This window comes from Leiobunum rupestre, chromosome 6 (genome assembly GCF_980474605.1).
Source record: "Leiobunum rupestre chromosome 6, qqLeiRupe1.1.hap1, whole genome shotgun sequence".
NCBI classification, from domain to species: Eukaryota; Metazoa; Arthropoda; class Arachnida; order Opiliones; family Sclerosomatidae; genus Leiobunum; species Leiobunum rupestre.
The window spans coordinates 27,965,709-27,980,091 of NC_143389.1; the positions used below are offsets into that span (position 1 = coordinate 27,965,709).

Below are 14,383 nucleotides of genomic sequence, written 5' to 3' on the forward strand. Positions count from 1 at the left end.
CAAACTTCAATAGGTGTTTTCATAAAATCCAGCTATGTTGTTTTCCCCCCCGACAAAAATTGCCTCCTCAGTCTTTGATGGGAGTTCAGTTCAGTACGTTCCAGTTCTAAAACCATCGGCGCGACTCGCATGAATGTACGTCAATAAGCTGGGAAACATGTTTCCCGAAAAATCAATAAAAACCAAAGACTACAGCCAGTTACATGTCCCTTCCTAGAGTATACCACCTCCTAGGCTGTTCTTTGATGGGGATTTTATGAAAACACCTATTCAGATATCTTTGCTTCTTCTTTTAATTTTTCTGTTACCAGATCACCACAGTAAGACTCCAAGACCATTTGAAAGTTCGACTTTTTCCTCTCAACCGTTTCCTCAATATTCTTTTTAAGCTCGAATTTTAACATCGAACCATTGACTCATGTGTAAAATAAGGCGAACTTCATCGAACGCATCTCCACTAGACGAATTTGCACAGTCGACTCCATCCGAACATCTCCACACTTGTTTTACAGACGTTATCCCGTCATCCTGCGCCAAAGCTGTATTCTTCGTTTCCTTTGCTGATCGCAAGGAAAGTTTTTACATGGATCCTTTACACGGGATCGTAGATTTGAAGTCACGAACGGTTTAGATATTACGAAAGTGTCACGCGATAATAAACTCAAACGCGAGCCACGTTTTCAGCTCGTCAAATTTGCGCACACTCACCAAAATAGCTTAGAGACTTTTTTTCAAAACTTTTGCCCTATTTAGGGTTAATCCGTCAAAAATCGACACCAGGAAACTTCTTCTTTCGCCGAAATAAACAACTTTACGATTAAAAACGCACTGAAAACAGATTCAGACTCCAAAACTTTACGACAAAATCCACGAAAAACGCGAGTGACATCTCAACCCAATCATCATGGTAGTTAGCATGTTTTTACGGGGTGGGGGGGTTAAATTTAGTTTCAAAATAAGAGGGGTGCTAAAAATCCCCCTTGCCCAGGGTGAAAAAAAGTTCTTGAGCCGGCCCTGGTTACAGCGCCAGCAACGGACGATCTGGCGGCACCAATTGACCTTGGGTAGCATCAGGGTCAGGAACGGATCAACCTCCTTCTCATTGAGGTTCTACGGAGCTTGGAAGTTTTTCATTACATTGACCCTTACGCGTTACAGCGCTGCAGCTGACTATCACGCTAAAGTGAGTATTATTTTAATATTTAAAAAAATTACCTATGCACTTTTAACTTTTCAACTTCAGTTTGCATATTTCTTAAATTTGCTGCCGCGTAAATGAAAAGTACTATGAAATTTTAAAAATAATTGGTCTTAACTCCATTGAAAGTGCTCGATCGGCGTTGGTTAAATTTCGTGTCGCACATAAGCACCCAATTCCTTCTTTAGTTTATCTACTGGAGGCCACCATAGCCATGATACAGTCAAACTTACCATTGAAATCGATTGTTTTGGCAGAGTGGTAAGCACTTTCACCTTGCAGTTGGAAGAGCCGGGTTCGATCCCAAGTTGTGGCACTGGGTGAAACTCGAAATACTCATTTCGCGTTGAGTTTGTAAATTATCTCCCCGAGGGCTAAAGGGGCTTTCCTCCAAGTTTTTTGGTGTCCAATTTCCTTAAAACCTTACTGGGGTTAACGGTAATAGTGAGTGTAGGGAGCTGTTGGCTCGCATGGCATGAAGGGCATCCCACCACACTCCTACGTATTGTAACCCCGCCAATTGAATTAATGGCTTTAAAAGTCGCTTGATGACTTAGGCCTTGGGTGGTGCCTAGCTGAATATTATAATTATTATTATTATTATTATTATTATTATAGTGAGTGTAGGGAGCTGGTGGCTTGCGTGGCATGAAGGGATTGTCATCACCCTCCTACGCCGTATAGCCCCACTGCCGGCATTAAAGGTCTAAGGTTGGTATCTTGAGTATTAGCCTAGCAGATTATATACATCCGGAAATTAGCAGTAAATACTTCAAATCTTGCGTCTTAACTCGTTTAATAATTGTCTCTCACGAAGAATGTATTCCGGTTAATAGAGGATATGTGACTGCCACTATAGACTGTTTTCCGGATGATATCCTCCCTCTGTGATTTTACTGGATTGTCTTTCCCCCCTTACTTGAGAAAAAGGGGTGTGTTTTTTTTTCAGGGAATCAGGAGGTGAACAGGATATCTTTGTTTAAAACAAAAATGAAATCGTGTTTCACAGATTCCGCTGCACAAGGGTGACGACGCGATAGAACTTCCGTAATGTACGTCGCAATGATAAAAGGCCGCTAATTGGAGTGGATCAACGAATTTCTGCCACCAAGTGTGATAAAAACAAGGGGTAATTTGCGCTAGTTACGTCAAAAACAAGTCGTAGCGTGTGTTAGCATATGGTATTTCGATTTAGTTCATAATCCCTTAAGGGCAGCTCTCAGCCAAACCCGTGATTCCTAAGCGCTTCAATGGGATATGCTATTCATAATAGTCCATGAGCCAGCTGCATTGGTTGGTTTGATCGGGGGATACCAAACTTTCAGGGCTTATAAATAATCTAATGGGATAGCCGAAATTCGATTACGCTCTTAAAAATGTTGGCTTGTTTCCAACCCAAAATGGGTTAATTTCGAATCAAAATTTTAGTCAAATCTCACTCTGACTTGGGTTGATTTGAAATGCGACTATGGTTGGTGTTAATTTTAACTGTCTTGGGTCATATTAAGCTGTTGTCTAGGGTTAATTTTCTCTGTCTTGGGTCATATTAAGCTGTTGTCTAGGGTTAATTTTCTCTGTCTTTGGTCATATTAAGCTGTTGTCTAGGGTTAATTTTAACTGTCTTGGGTCATATTAAGCTGCAGGCTAGGGTTAATATTAACTCGGACTTGGGTTACATTTATTTATGGTTAGGGTCAAATTGTACTCTAGAAGTCGTCTTTGAAAAGTGCGGTTAACATTTTTATTTAAACCAGTCTCTCGTTGATTACACCATTGTTTTCTTTGCTGATAATAACGAAAAATGAGCCCTCTATCAACTCCCAAGCTATCTTACTTTTTTTTGGATAGTTCAAGTCTAGTATATATAACATCTTAAAGAAGGCATCCAAATCAGTAAGTAGACATATTTTCAACAAATATGTATAAAACATTGATCAGGGTTCAGTTCTTTAACGCCAAAAGTGACAATATGAGGCTCAGGCATTTAACAGATATTCTTCGATACTTTAAATCCTCTCTGAAAAAGGAAATCGTTATTCATTTCAATACGTAAATTAAAGGTTTTATGTTACTACACAACTAGCATTTATTATCAAAGAGATTTTTACATCGTTGCTCGACGGCTTTGTAATTGAAGATATCAAGTAAGGCAATGCAAAAAATTATCTTGGATGTTTTGATCTCCAGACGTTATTTTAGTTGGTTCAATACTGGTTTTTTAAGCTTAATACCAGCGAAGCTTTCATTTTGACCCAATTTGATCCAAATGTTCAACCGCTATTTCGTATTTTCCAGACACATCAATGCAAAATCTTGTTCTATCTGTAAGACAAGTATAGCATGAGTGCAGTGGTTTAAAATTTAGAGAATAAAAGAAATGACTACTACAATGGAGGCCACCAGAAAAATACCGCATAAAAGAGTGTGTACTAGTGTTGTAAGTAGGAAAATTTTCCGCGGAAAATTTCCCGCTCGGAAAATTTTCCGGAAAATTACCGAGGCCTTTTTTCCGGAAAATTTTCCGTATTTTCCCGAAAAATATTAAAAACGTTTTCATTCCATGATTTGTCTAATATATTGTTTGCAAATTTAAATAAAGCGGCATTTTCACCCCATTTTTTCTAATCTAAAAGTAAAACTAAACCTATAGACTAGTTTAAACTGGTTGAAATGTAACACTATTAATGTTTTGTAGTATGTTTACTGATATTAGTCATTTTAAATCGATAAAAAGTTTAAAACATTAAAAACCCTTGAAAAGTAGTTTATGTTTTAATTTTTTATTTTTCCGATTTGCGGAAAATTTTCCGGAAAATTTTCCGGAAAATTTTCTGGAAATTTTTCCGCATTTTATTTTTCCGGAAAATTAACAACCCTACTGTGTACGTTGCAGTATGATGCGGGTCCGGTTTTAGGTGCGCCACTGATTGGGAGGGGCAGGAAAATGCCACCAAACCGGGTTTTAAGTCTTGGTAAACAGACCTTCAGTACCTCGACTTCAGAGAAACGGCTTTTCGTTGGCTGAAAGTGATTCGCAACGCACATTCTGATAGCACATTGAAATTGTTAGAAAATTTATTTTAATTAGTTTTTTTAATTGCCCAAAATCAACATTGTTTTAGTAAACGTTTACTTAAATGTTTAAAATAATTAAATTACTAACGGTTTACTTTTTTTGCCTTAATAAACCATTTTTTGTTCGCTTATGTCTTTTAATTCGTGGGGTTCCCTATTTTGATTTGTTGGAGGCAATTTCATTTCCTAAAGCTAGCAAAATATTTTGTTACATCCTCAAATTTTACTTATTTCTTCCAGTAATACATTTCTGCAGAAAATATGTAGGAATTTGAGATTGAAGTTAACCAGTTTTCGCTATTTTACAATTTTTTGGAACTCAGTTTTACCCACAATCTCAAATTGGGATTTGTGTGTACTATTTTCACAGCCGCTGCCGGTGTTCGGGGCAAATCTTCTCAAAGTTCTCAACCGTGTGTACTAAGATGGTAGGCCTAAACAATACGTAAATCGACAGAGAATATAAAACCCTCAGGGCCTCAGTTGCCCAATTAAACCATTTTAAGATCGGGACCCAGGAAGTTAGTCATTGGCATATTTTAGTGCTTTTTAACAATTTTCAACTTGAAATCTACAAATATTCTTTAAATTAAGTTCGTTTGGCTTGTAATTTATATTTTAGTTAGCTCTCGTCATTTTATTACGACCTTTATAGTTGTATAAAAAAATTATATTTTTCGCCGAGTCGCAGGACTCCACAACCCACGTTCGCACTATTGAGATATTTGTATTTAGTCATAGATATAGGAAACATATATAAAGGTCTAGATAAAATATTTCAAAGGGAGTGAATACGGAGGTGACAGCTAGCAGAAACGTGTAATTTCTGCAGGCTATCCTTATAAGGCGCTATCTATCGGTAAGAAAGCTCGTGCTATCGTCTCATGCTTTAAAATGATACTAAAAGTCACCAACAGATGGTGTCTAAAGACTACGGCCTGCAGAAAGGTCAAGCACTTAGTACTAAAATGCTAAGAGAGCTCGCGCTCTTGGTCACGTGCCTTCCTCGGTGTCTGCTAGGTATCAATTCCGTATTTTATGTTAGGCTTAGACGCCCCGAAATTTATCTAGACCTTTATATACATTTCTTATAGCTATGTATTTAGTACTAATTGAAAATTCAGAAACAAGCGCCATCTGTCTCCAAATATTTTGCTATCGACCTTGGAAACCTCTACAAATTATGTCAATTTTCTTCAACACATTGTTGGATACTTTTGGCGTGATTTTTTGGGTAGCACGCGTTTGTTATACAGGTGGTTGCCTATGCTATAATATGACATATAGGTTCTTACTATACATGGTGTTTTAATTTTAATCAGCCCAGGCATTTTGCTCAAAAACTATATTACCTAGAAATGTTAAATTTTCAGGTTGTACACTATTGGGAAAGTCGTTTTTACCTCTCCGAGGGGACAAAGTTTATGCGTAGGTTGTGAGTGTTGAATTTGTTGTGTTTGTGTCCTGATGGTTGTGCATGTTGAGTCTGTTGTGTTTATATTGGCGTTTTCTCTCCAACTTCTTCTTAATGACTTTGGAAAGGACCGAGTGCTGAGTGTAATGCTACCTCTCAACGTCCACTGGCAGGGTTTCCACCAGTTGTACACGATATTCGTCTTAGTATCAATTTGCGATCGCATCGGGCGGGATTTGAACCCGAGACCTCCTGATTGACAGGCGGACGTTCTACCACAGAACCACCGACACTTGTTACGCCTTATTGAAAATTAGACCCTCAGCTTTATCGGAAGCGTATTTAATAGAGTACGAAATTTTGGTTTAATTGAAATAGAATTGAAATTGAAATTATTGCATCGAAGAAATTCTAATTTAGCGTTTCTCTATTGATTAAAAACAAATGCGCCACCCAGGTTTCGAACCCAGACCATTCGGCTTAGCAGTCGAGCGCTCTACCACAGAACCACCGATAGCTGCTTAGATTCACTGAAATTAAGACAGGCATCGTAAGCATAATAGGTAATAAAGTCTTTTTTTATTAATGAATTTATGAAGGCCTAATCTGGTTTTTTTTAAAGGTTAAATCTTGTTTTAGCGCAGTCAGCCGAGATTAGAGGGTTAAAGGGTAGACCCTGTGGGTGGTCCACTTTGTTAGTTTTTTTTGTTATTTATTTACGGGTATTATTAACGACCTATATATAGTTGTGTTAATTCAAAGGAGATAATTTAACGTTAATTGCTTTAAGAGCTGGCGGTTAGTCAAGTGGCTCTCTGTGCTTTGTTGATGGTAAGGTTTTTGCTTCTTGTAAATATATTTGGTGTGGATATTTGGATATCTACGATTTCTAACGCAGTCAATGATTTCTTGGGTGTGCGAGTCATTATATGATATTGGAAATTGGACGGCATTGGTCTTTTTCATGCGGTATGTGTCACAACGTCAACTGGAAGTTGAAATAAAATGAGCGTTAAAGATGCGGCAAGTATTTCGTAAGCGAGAAAAATACAATTACCATCTGTAGATGTTTCTTTCATTAAAATTTGCTTAGTATTATATTCAACTGATAAACATGTACTGTAAAAAGGGTTAAATTCAATTGTGCATTGTTTTAGTGAATCTAACTCGCTGTTGTAACTACTTAATTTATAATATTCTGAATAAATTAAACTCGATTGTTTCATCTCAATTATTTAAATTAAAATTAAAATTTTATACCGGGCAGGGTTTGAACCGAGAATACGTTTTTCGTAAATAACTCTGAATTGCGGAGATATCTTTGGGGGTCGTATCGAGAAATTAATACCACTAGGGACCATACTTCCGAGGAGAGGTATATTTTGGCTTGCCAACTTGTTTTTGTAAATTTCAGCAAATCGTGACATATTTAAAGGTTTTGGAATTTTAATTTTTTTTTAAAGCTAGGTGGTTGACGAAAACTGACAATGAACAAGTTGTAGAACATACTCGAAAGCCTTGAAAGGAATTGGTTAGGTCGGAGTAGGTCAAATTGACACTGAAATATTAGGTCATGAAAAATAACTAATTTAAAATGAAACCTATCTAAATTGTAATGTTTGTATGACTGCTAAAAATGAACGTTATTCAAACTCTTTTTATTAGTAATTATTTAAAAAAAAAACCATTTCCGAAAATGTTACAACATTTTAAAAATGAGGTTGTAAGAAGTCTACAAAGATTTCTAATTTATGCTAACTGCACTTCCTTTAAATTTAGGTTTTCTTTTAAGTATTAAAAGTGCGGAGTCCCCGATATTAAAATCCTTATCTCAACGTATTTCAATAACTAACAAGTGTGCCTCGTTATAGCCGTGAACAGTGGTCCAAGATGGAAGATATATACTACGGTGATGGTCATCAAAACGCACGTCTAGTAAGTCAGTTTTTCAAATATTCTATCCTAACAGTCGACTAGATCACCACACTGTTTTCTAGAGCTGTTCGTGACTTTGAAGATGATGGCAACGCGAATAACAGATTCCGTGGATGGGGACATCATAACATTAATATGGAAAACACAGTCATCGCCTACTTTGAAGCCTACCCTCGAGCAAGTATAAGAATGATATTCCCCAATTTGGACTTTCCAATGTATTATGTCTGACCACTATAACTTTCATCCATACCGTGCCACGCTTTACCAAGCACTTCACGATGGTGATAGGTGACTTAGATTGGACTTCTGAAACTAGTTCAGTACCATGGCCGATGCAAATGAAAATTCCTCAATTTGCTCCTCGTGTACGATGAATGCTCATTCTCGCCAGGAATCCGCAATGGGGATTTCCTCACCACAATCAGATCCAATTTGTCTCCAACGTCTGGGTTGGTCTACTAGGAGATCGCATTACTCCAAAATTTCATCTACCGAATCGGCTTAATGGAGAGAGCTGTTTCGCCTTCCTACATAATGAAGTTGCAGAAGCGTTGGAACATGTACCATTGATCAATCTTTGGTACCAGCATGATGGTGAGCCTCCTCACCAGTCAAGAGGTGTGGTACCATTCCTAAATATCGAGTGTCCTGGATTGGAAGGAAACGTTCAGTACGATGGCCTCCTAGGTTCCCAGATTTGACACCGCCGGACTTTTTCCTGTGGGAATTCGTGACGGAGGAAGTTTTTAAGACGCCAGTCACTAGCGAAGAAGACTTGCGCCAGATAATTATTTCAGCGTTTCGACTCGTGACTGCAGCTATTTTCCGTGGTTCATTTCAAAATATGCTGTATCGCGCACGAACGTGCAGTGGATGGTGGAATTATTGAACCTCATTTAGCATAAGACTGGTACATTTGTAAATTTCGTGACACTTTCGGAAATCGTTTTTCTCTCAAAATTAATTAACAATAAAAAAAATTAGTTTAAAAACGGTAATTTTTACCAGTCATACAAACATTACAATATAGATAGGTAATATAGTTTTTGAGCAAATGCCTGGGGTGATCAAATTTAAGCACCCTGTATAGCTTATTGGCTAGGCAATACTGTTGACCGGTGTTTTATTCTGTACATACCCGAGTTCTTGTTCTCGCAATGTGGTTTTGCTAATTGGTTATATTAACTTTACGTTAATAAACAGTCTATTAACGGACGTTTAGTAATCTTAATTATGCCCTCATCGTAAAATTACAAATAGGTTGTTAAGAAAGTGCTACTTTTGGTAAAAATTCCCTTATATTGTGCTTATTAAGTTAATGTACAGGGTGGTTGAAATATTGCCCCTAATGGACAGGGTGATTGATAAAGTGAAATTATTTTTGTGGTAAATTTACTCTTGGGTTGTTAAGGGTTAGTGCCCTGATTATCTTAAAGAACGGAAAAAAAATTCATATAGATAAAAAGGTAAAATCGTAAAAAACAAAAAGCAAAAAAATATTTCGATGTGGTTCCATTTCAGATTTTAAGTTTTTTTAAAACAAATGCATAACTTTACCACCTTTACCACCCGAGCTTCACGCGATTTTCCATTTTTTATTCCTAAAATTGCGGCGATGTGGTGTAACTTAGAATATTAATTTTTAAAACACAAACAAACCGAGGGGCTAACCACTCTTAGAAAATCTGTACACCGGATTACGCTTAGATTACCACTGCCAAAGGCAGGGACTTCAAAGATTACGCGTAATCCCATTAGTACAGTCAAAGGTACGGCTCTGTACACCGATTACGCGGAGTGATCAGCCCCTCGAAACAAACGCAGATGCGCTTGTTCTCTGCAGCCAGCGAGTTTTTTGCTTATAAACTTTTTAGGTTGTTTTGAAACATAAAAGATCGAGAGTATAGTATATGAATTTTCAGAGCTGTATGAATTAAGGGTGGTCTTCGATTTTTATTTTAGGTAACATTACTCTTTGGTTGTTAATGTTTAGTACGTTAGTTCTGTTAAACGACATGGTGATTTAGAAATTGTTTTAAGTGTACAAGGTGCTGGAGAAAAACCCCATTTTCGACCAAATTCCTTTGGGTTAAAGTACAAGGTGATTGTAAATGTGTTTAATTTTAAAATTAATATTCAAAATATGTTAAATACACCGGGGAGGGGACTGTGTGTACTCATATGTCTGTGACATTTTGTTATTTCCCAAAGCTAGCAAAGTATGGTTTTATTTGCGCAAAAATTATATTTCTATGCTCCCTGGAAAATATTCAGTAGAAAGTGTAAAGGAATTTAAAAGTTAAGCCTACACCTTTAGAATAATTTTTAAATTTTGGGACACTTCGTAAGATTTGGCGGCGTTGGCTTACCTCCTGGCGCACTGCCACTGCTAATCAAATTGTTTTAGTCGCACAATTAATTATAATTAATGTAAACCCAACTTTAAGCGGCGTAATTTATTTTTATTTTCAAGCAGCTTCTGGTTTATCAACTTTGGGTAGAAAATCATCACAAACTAAATCACCAGAAGCCCTCGCCTATCGAAGTTGTCAGTCCCCAAACAATCCCCGAACGCGCACGCTAGGTTCGTCAGCGGCTGAACGCGCTCTGTAGCGTCAAAAAACCCGCGATTTTTCACTTCCGTTGTTTCTCCCCCCCCTCCCCTCTCTTCTAGTTCGTTTCGGGACGCCATCTCTCGAGTGAAATTCCTCTTTCTCATCCCGTTTGCGCGTGACGACAAGGTACAGAATTTCATTGACTATTCATGAAGCCCTCACCTATGTTATAGGCTACGGCTAAAGGCGCCATGACCGCCTATTGATTGGGCCGCTCATCGTGTCTCCGGTATTTTTCCCTGCCGGCAAACCGAGCTTTCGGCCAATTCTGCAATCCGAAAACCCAGAGCTTTCTCGTCTTTCCCCTCCTCCCCCCTCCCGGCAAGCTCAGGCCTAACCACGCGCCCAAAACCTACTCCCGGGTTTTCATTACTTCCTACGTAACTCTGTAAATTTTAGAAAGTGAACGCTCGCAGCGCCCAGCTACGGCGCGTCTGTGACCGATTCTACGCGTACCGCGGCTGTAAACGACTACTCTCTTCGACGGTAATTTCGCCTCTCCACCGCCAATATTGCGCGAGATCTTTCCGAGAGCGGAGGTGTCGCGCTCGCTTCGTACGAGTTGGTTCGCACGTGCGGTTCACTTCGCGTCCTCTCCCGTCGCCATTGTATTTGTCCGTTCAAATATTTAACGCTTTTAGCTCTTCGTCGAGTAACTTTTCAATATTAAAGGCGCGTGAAAGCTCGATCGCGAATCGCTTGGTGTGTAAGTGTACGCTGGATTATTATCTGTATTTCATAGACGACACCGAACTGAGATTTAGGCCCCATCTGCCGGTTACGCCATTGATATTGCTAAGCGTTATTATTTATTTTGTGAGTGCGGTTAAGCCGTCTTTTTTATTATTATTTGTGCGGTTTTTAAACAATTGAAGTTTGGAAATATATCCGCTGGATTTGTTTTGATTTTAATTTGGAATAACCGTAAGTAATAATTATTACCTTTTTTTTAATTTTTTCATTACTAAAATCTTAAATTTAATTTATGGTGTAGTATTTATGATTTGCGTAATTTAAATCACACCATGACACATCAAAATTAAATTTACTTATATTTCCTTGGCAATAAGGTAGTATTATTGTTGTCAATTTTATCATGTTAAGTTAACGTAATAGGCGTTATTCGTATTGACACCAAGCGGCAAGTTTTAAAAGTTTATCTACCAGGCGGTATTTTATATTTAACAACGAACTCACGTAACATTTGAACGAAAATATGTAAATCTTGCTAAGTTTTTAAATAGTTTTTGGAAAGACATCAATAGAAAATTGGTTGGCATATATTTTGGAACGAGAAATAATTATAACAAAAAAAATATGGCAACACTGTCGGCTTTACTTTATGATCGTCATTTCCGTGAGCTTTGCCAACTCGCCGCTTGGCGTCAGTGGGATTAGGTCCTCTTATTGGAATATAGGCAAGTCCGAGAGAAAAGCTTTGTTTTCAATTCTAGTCTTAGATTTCAACCACTTAATGTACTTACACGACAAGGTCAAACGTACAAATAACGAACTGGGTTACATCCGAGTATTGCAACATTATTTTGCAAATTGACGCGTTACGTAATCATAACTTTATGACAAGAACTTAAATTGGGAGAATTAAATATCACGAAATGAAGTATAATGCTTAGTATTGCAACAATAATAGAGATTATGTAACACGCGCCCTTTAAATAATGACGTTTATTTGGGAAAGGTCCTTGTCATGCGATTTGGGAGATAATTCGCGTTTAAAACCTGTTTAAAACACCCCTGAGATGGAATCGTCCGCCCCCCCCCCTCCCCCTTTCTTCGCTTACCCCTAGTCAGGTAGCGAAATTGACGACCGTCCTTGATAATCGCGTGAACCAACAGAATGACCCCTAAGGGGTGGTTATTAAACCTTTGGACACCCTTTTCACCTAATAATAAATAGCGTCAGTTTTTAAATAAGCAGTACAAAACCAAGGCACATTTCTGCTATTTGGTCAAGAGTGAAGGTAAACCAAATTTGCGTAAAGTCTGTGAGAACTCTTCCGAAAACTCGACTATAAAAGCCGCTACAAAATCTCGTAAGATTTCTTACCATTCTCGTAAGATTTCTTTCCCATCTCGTAAGATTTCTTACTAATCTCGTAAGATTTCTTACTAATCTCGTAAGATTTCTTACCAATCTGGTAAGATTTCTTACTAATCTCGTAAGATTTCTTACCAATCTGGTAAGATTTCTTACCAATCTGGTAAGATTTCTTACTAATCTGGTAAGATTTCTTACTAATCTCGTAAGATTTCTTACCAATCTGGTAAGATTTCTTACCAATCTGGTAAGATTTCTTACCAATCTGGTAAGATTTCTTACCAATCTGGTAAGATTTCTTACCAATCTGGTAAGATTTCTTACCAATCTGGTAAGATTTCTTACCAATCTGGTAAGATTTCTTACCAATCTGGTACAATTTCTTACCAATCTGGTACGATTTCTTACCAATCTGGTACGATTTCTTAACAATCTGGTACGATTTCTTAACAATCTGGTACGATTTCTTACCAATCTCGTAAGATTTCTTACCAATGTCGTAAGATGTCTTGCCAATGTCGTAAGATGTCTTGCCAATGTCGTAAGATGTCTTGCCAATGTCGTAAGATGTCTTGCCAATGTCGTAAGATGTCTTGCCAATCTCGTAAGATATCTTACCAATCTCGTAAGATGTCTTACCAATCTCGTAAGATGTCTTACCAATCTCGTAAGATGTCTTACCAATCTCGTCAGATTTCTAACCAATCTCGTCAGATTTCTAACCAATCTCGTCAGATTTCTAACCAATCTCGTCAGATGTCTTACCAATCTCGTAAGATGTCTTACCAATCTCGTCAGATGTCTTACCAATCTCGTCAGATGTCTTACCAATCTCGTCAGATGTCTTACCAATCTCGTCAGATGTCTTACCAATCTCGTCAGATGTCTTACCAATCTTGTAAGATTTCTTACCAATCTTGTAAGATTTCTTACCAATCTTGTAAGATTTCTTACCAATCTTGTAAGTTGTCGTACCAATCTTGTCAGATTTCTTACCAATCTTGTAAGATTTAAGCTTTGTTAAATTGGAAACTAAATGGAAAATGCTATCAAATTGGGGATTCGAGTTTTTTTATCTTGATCCCGGTAAATAACGTCACCCACTTCTTATTTATGATACATAAGCAATCCACGCATCGAAATATTCCAATTCCCTCAAGAAAGAAATGTTAAACGTGCACATTTTGCGCATAGAAATCAAAACCCCGGAATTATTTTTTGTATTAGTTATCACTTTTATATAAGACACATTTGTTTACCTAGAATAAACATTTACTAACATTTAGTTTTCTTAAAGTTAAGTTTTTAATATTATAGGGGAGTAGCAAAAATGTTGACCATTTTATTTTAACACTTAACGTGTTAATGGATAGTAATATAACTCTTACATAATAAGTAAGAGCACTCTTAAATTGTACCAAAGACAATTTATAATATCAATTTACGTGTATTTTTATTCGAAATTTATGCAAAAATTAATTAAAATCAAATTAACATTTAGTTAATTTTTTTCCAAATTTAATATGGCAGTAACCAAAAATTAAACTCCAAAATATTCAAGACTACCTATATTGATATCATTACAATAAGTAACATTTAATTTTTGAAAAATGTGGGAACGCTTTTTAAGTGTAAGAATTTATATAGTTAGGAAGTTTGATGACGTAACCCCGTGACAAAAATAAAAAATAATAGAACACTTTATTTGGTCTGATTCATTTTTATATTCTGGGATATTGTAATTTTAATTAACTTTCTGAACAATACTGTAAGTCCTTTCTATCATGACCAACGTTTTTCATAAATATAGCTTTATTATAAAAACAATCCCTTTTTTAAAATCGGAGGTCTAAAAATAATTCTATTTTCAATGTTAACAGCGTTTAAGTTCTGTACATTATCAAATGCTTGGAATTAATTATTGAAAAACATCATTTTTGCCGAGTTGGAAAAATAGCAGTTTTTTTTAGTTTAAACAAAAGTTTATTTGTTTTAAACCAGGTTTTTATCAAACACTGGTGTTTATATTACTATTAAACTATTTTTTTCGCTTGTGTTAATTCTGTTTAATTGAAGTACCAAAA

General features: G+C 36.9%; 1 protein-coding gene across 2 annotated transcripts in view; it reads left to right on the plus strand.

Moving 5' to 3' along the window:
- The first annotated feature begins 10,768 nt into the window (after positions 1-10,768).
- Positions 10,769-14,383, plus strand: part of tna (Zinc finger MIZ domain-containing protein tonalli) — a 262,606-nt gene continuing 258,991 nt past the window's right edge. For both annotated transcript variants that reach the window (XM_090176869.1, XM_090176871.1), the window contains exon 1: positions 10,769-11,164. The gene's annotated coding sequence lies outside the window, so the exon portion shown is untranslated. The remainder of the gene's footprint in view (positions 11,165-14,383) is intronic.